Below are 5,610 nucleotides of genomic sequence, written 5' to 3' on the forward strand. Positions count from 1 at the left end.
CACCCTGCCTACACAGCAGTCCAACCCACCACCATAATAGGCCACAGGCAGCCCTAAAAAATCACCCTTACCAATCACAAAGAGAAAGATCTCAGGGCCCCTGGTCTCCCAGAAAAATGGTGCCCTGCTCTATGAAATTGTCACATAAATAACAGCATGTCTCAACAATTCCAACAAGAAAACAAGAAAGACAAAGCACAACAGCAGAACTAACAACACTCAGAGAATCAGATGTGGGTCTTCCACAAAAAGAATTTTTTCAGAAGGAGTAATACAGGAGATTAGAAGAGCAATGCAGAATGGTAGAGTAGATGAAGTCCACGAGAGTGGGGATAAAGTTCACACATCAAAGGAAAGTACGGAAGCTACAGACAAGATTACAGATCTCACAAGTAGACTGGAGGAGGGTGAGAATCATATCAATGATCTCAAAGACAATCAGGCAAACCTCACTGAGCAAGATAGAGTCAAACAAGATAATAAAATAGGCAGGAGAAACCCTGAGATCACTGACAGATGCTATGAAGAGGAACAATATTTGAATAACTGGTCTACTGGAACAAGACACAATGAAGAAGTTGACAGCTAAATTAGCAAGGGAATTTTTGGAAGCAAACTTTCCTACCCTTATGAATGAGAATCAGACACTCATACAGGAAGCAGAGAGGGCATCAATTAGACGAATCCTCAGTAAGAACTCACCAAAGCTTATCATAGTTAAATTATCCAGCTTTGAGGAAAAAGAGAAAATTTTAAGAGCAGCAAGAGAAAGGAAGACGGTCACATCCAATGGTCCTCAGGTAAGAATATGCTCAGACCTATCAACAGAAACCATGAAGAGGAGGAGACAGTGAAATAACATCTTCCAAAAGCTGAAATAAAAAACATACCTGCCCAAGAATCCTCAACCCTGCCAAATTACTTATTAAGATAGGAATCTTTTGGGACAACAAAAACTCAAGAATACGCTGCAAAACACCTAACCCTGCAGAAGCTCCTTGCCACACAGCACAAGCAGTGGACCACCATGTAGCCCAACTCCATCCAGAAGCCAAGGTGTCGATAACAATTATTAAGATAACTTGGCCTCAGAGGAAAAGAAAGGCAAGAATGAGCCTCACACACAAACACAGCACAATCATATGAAGGGAGATAGGAAAACACCCAACACAAAAGGCACAAAATAACAGCAATGGACCCACAGATCACAACAATAACTCTAAATGTCAACAGTCTCGATGCATACACTAAAATAAAAGGTTAGTAGACTGGCTCAGAAAACATAACCTACCAATCTGCTGCCTGCAAGAGGCACATGTTAAGCTTGCAGACAAAAATGTACTAAGAATGAAAGGCTGGTAGAAAATATGCCCGGTAAACGGCAGCTTAATAAAAACAGGGACTGAAATCCTAATCTCTAACAAAATTCACCTCAAAGTTCACACCATAAAAAAGAGACAAGGAGAGACACTCTATAATTCTCAAAGGAAAAACAATGATCATAATAAATATATGTGCCTACCAAGAGACCCATAAAATTCATCAAACTTCAAAAGATGAAAAAGGAAATCACAGATTCAACAATCATAGTAGGTGACTTTAATATACCACTATTAGAGAAAGATAGATCACTGGGAAGGAAGCTCAGCAAGAGAGTACAGAGTTAAACACTACATTTAGGCAACTAAAACTGATAAGACATGTATAGAGTTCTCTATCCAAATGCAAAAAAATTACATTCTTTTCAAGCACTCATGGCGCATTAAAAAAAATTGGCTAAATGCTGGGACACAAGTTGAATCTGAGTAAATTCAAATACATAGATATTACTCAGATGTCCTTCTCAGATCACCATGCCATAAAACTGGAGATTAATAAAAGGACGACCAGAAAAACAAGAGCAACAACTGGAGGATGAACAACTTTTGGTGACACAAATGGGTACTGTCCCAGACGAGAGATGAGTTCAGGAAGTTTATATAAACTTATGAGAATGAGAATACAATGTATCAAAACTTATGGGATACTGAGAAAGCAGTTATAAGAGGTAGTTTGATAGTAATAAGTACATATACAAAAAAAGAAGAGACTATGATTCATATGCTATCACAAAACCTCCAGCAACTAGAGTAGAACCAACAGAACAATCCCTCCAATAGCAAAAGAAAAAAAATAATAAAAATTAGGGCAGAGTTAAACCAGTGGGAAGACAAAAGAAAGATGCGAAAGATTGATGCAGGAAAAGTTGGTTCTTTGAAAGTATCAACAGAATTGACAGGCTGCTGGCAAACCTAACCAAGGAAAGGAAGAAGAAAACAGCAATAGCTAGGGTGAGGGGTGAACCAGGGGGGATCACAAGAGACTCCAATGAGATTAAAAGGATAATGATAAAGTACTCTTCTGATGAATTCAACAACATGGAAGATATGGACAAATACTTGGAAAAACAATCCCTCCCTAGATTATCCCAGATAGAGGTTAAGAAACTCAACAGACCCATTGCAAAAGAAGAAATAGATGTGGTTAAAAAAAGCTCATGGCCCAGATGGCTTCACAGGAGAATTCTACCAAACATTAAGAGAAAAGCTGATGCTAGTATTCCACAATTTATTCCAGAGTGTAGAAAAGGATGGCAAACTCCCAAACTCATTTTATGAAGACAGTATAACTTTGATACCCAAACAGGGAAAGGATCCCCCAGAAATTGAGAACTATAGAGCGATATCTCTAAAGAACATAGATGAAAAAATCCTTAACAAGATATTGGCCAATAGAACACAAAAGTATATAAAACATACCCACCATGATCAGGTAGGATTCATCCCAGGGATGCAGGGATGGTTTAACATCCCAAAAATCCATCATTATTATTCAATATATTGATAAGAAAATGCATAAGAATTAAACGATAATATCAATAGAAAAAGCACTTGACAACATCTAACACCCATTCCTAATTAAGGCACTCAAGAAGATAGGAATGGAAGGAAATTTCTATCTACAAAATTAAAAGTCAACATCAAAGTCAATGGAGAAAAATGAAATCAATCCCACTGTAAGAGAGGACCAGACAAGGATGTCCCTTGTCCCTACTTCTATTCAGTATCATACTGGAGGTCCTAGCTAACAATATAAAACAGTAGAAGGAGATTAAAGGTATCTTACTGGGAGAGGAGGAGGTGAAACTATCATTATTTGCAGACGATATGATTCTGTACATTGAAAATCCCGAAGTTCCACAATGGGAGTATTGACAGGGATAGAGGAATATGGAAGAGTGGCAGGATATAAGACCAAGAAAGGTAAGTCTATTGGTTTGCTGTAAACATCGGACAAGACCATGAGAGAAGATGAGGAAGGCAGTATCCTTCACAATATCCAAGATCAAATTGTAATACCTAGGGATATATTTAACCCAAACCCAAAAGATTTATACTACAGAAAACAAAAAATGATCCCCAGAAATGGATGAATATCTCATGCTTGTGAATTGGAGTAGTAAAGATGTCAGTCTTACTCAAGGCACTTTATAAGTTTAACACTATTCAAATACCAACAAACTTCTTCAAAGAACTGGAAAAACTGACTACCAATTTCATATGGAGAGGGAAGAAGCCCAGAATTAGCAGAGAACTCAAGAAGAAGGACAAGGTTGGAGGCTTGCTTTGCCTGACTTTATTTTTTATTTTCTTAAACAGGGGAGAGCGTGAACACAGTCCCCCACTACTACGAATTATGCAGTCGAGTTTCCCACATTTGGGGAAATCGCAGGGATCAGCACATCCGGAGTGCAATGAATAAGCCTTGCCCTGGGAAAACCACCTTCATGATCATGGTATCTCCCTTGCCAGCTTTACCTGACTTTAATACCTACTACACAGCCACAGTGGTCAAAACAGCATGATTCTGGCATGATGACAGATACTCAGAGCAATGGAAAAGAACAGAAAACCTAGAAGTAAAGGGGGAAGGAAGGAAGGGCGAAAGGGGCAACGATCACAATGATGGACACATAACCACACCCCTCCTCCAGGGTGAAGAACAACAGAAACCATGGGGGAAGGGAGACAGCAGTCAGTGTGAGAAATGAAAATATAATACTTTATAGTTTATCAAGGAGTCACAAGGGGGCAGGGAGCTGATACCAAGGGCTCAATAGAAAGCAAATGTTTAGAAAGAATGATGTCAACATATGTACAAATATGCCCGATACAATTAATTTATGGATTGTAATAAGAGTTGTAAGAGCCCCCAATAAAATGATCTTTTAATAATAATAAAAAAGAATACCTCTATTACATGAAGTGTTAGCCCTTCAAAATTCCAAACCTCCTGGTTTTCCAATTAAGATTTGTATCCTGGAGCATGGCAGGCTAGAACTTTGAGAAGGTTTTCTTTGGTGTGGTAGTGCTGGACACACAGTGAATACTCAAGAAATAAATGGTGAATGATTGAATGAAGGAAAGACAGTGGATGGTTGAATGGGTAGGTGGACAAGCGGACACACCAATGGATAACAAAATGCAATAAATCAATTGGTCTTTTGGAGAAGATATTGTGAATTGTCAGAAGACAGAGTGCTACCTAGATATGATCATGTATGCTTACGTGAAGCTCTAGACTAGTCCCTGTGTTCTAAAAATGGAATACAACTACGGAATCAAAGGAACACTTTTCAAAGGTCCATGTAGAGTGTATAGTGAACTAAAACCAAAATAAGCAAACTCATTGGCACCGTGTCGATACAGATTCATAGTAAACCTATGGTACAAGGCAGAGCAGTCGTGTGGGTTTCTGAAACCGTAATTGTATACGAGTAGAAAACCCCATCTTTCCTTGTGGAACAGCTCTGGGTTAACAGCCAAACATGTAATCCACCACACTGTAAAAGGCAATGCGTTGATACTCATGGTGGAATAATAGGGGGAAATGATATGGAAGCTATATTTGACCACCCCTGTATAAGGAAGGAGGAGAACCCAATTCCAAAATAGCCCAAGATTGGTTCGCACAAAGCAGAGGTCAAGCCTACATCCCTCCTCTAACCATATTTACCCTATTCTGACCCCAACCGTTCCTCCCGCAGTACCCTCTGCTTCTCTGTTGAGTTTGTCATCTGATGTAAGGGCCACAAATAACTCACAGACAGTATTCACATTCCGGGGATTTACTGAGTTACAATTAAGTTAGGTTATGATAGGTTACATCATGATATGTTAGGTTAGGTCATGAAATATTAGGTCAGGATAGATTAGGTTAGGTCATGATATGCTAGGTTAGATTAGGTCATGATAGGTTAGGTTAGGGTAGGGTAGTGTAGGTTAGGTTAGGTCAGTCCTGACTCATAGCAGCCCTATGCACAACAGAACAAAACACTGCCTGATCCAGCACTGTCCTCACAATTTTTGTGAGGTTGGAGCCCTTTGTTGCAGCTATCAATAAGGATTACAACTTAATGTAAAGGAAAACAAAATCCTCCCAACTATGCCAATTAAAAAGTTAATAGGTTACAATTCAGTATTTGAAACAGCAGTAATCCAGTCCAGACCACCTCTTCTCAACCATGCCATAAGCAACATAGCCCCTGTGCCTTTATCTTACGCCAGCACA

At 39.2% G+C, this 5,610-nt stretch overlaps 1 non-coding gene across 1 annotated transcript; it reads right to left on the minus strand.

Annotated features, from left to right (window-relative positions):
- Positions 1-3,695: 3,695 nt before the first annotated feature.
- On the minus strand, positions 3,696-3,859 carry LOC142449353 (U1 spliceosomal RNA). The gene has a single exon (XR_012784552.1). It is a non-coding gene; the product is annotated as a U1 spliceosomal RNA (small nuclear RNA).
- Positions 3,860-5,610: the final 1,751 nt, after the last annotated feature.

This window comes from Tenrec ecaudatus, chromosome 5 (assembly GCF_050624435.1).
Source record: "Tenrec ecaudatus isolate mTenEca1 chromosome 5, mTenEca1.hap1, whole genome shotgun sequence".
Classification (NCBI taxonomy): Eukaryota; Metazoa; Chordata; class Mammalia; order Afrosoricida; family Tenrecidae; genus Tenrec; species Tenrec ecaudatus.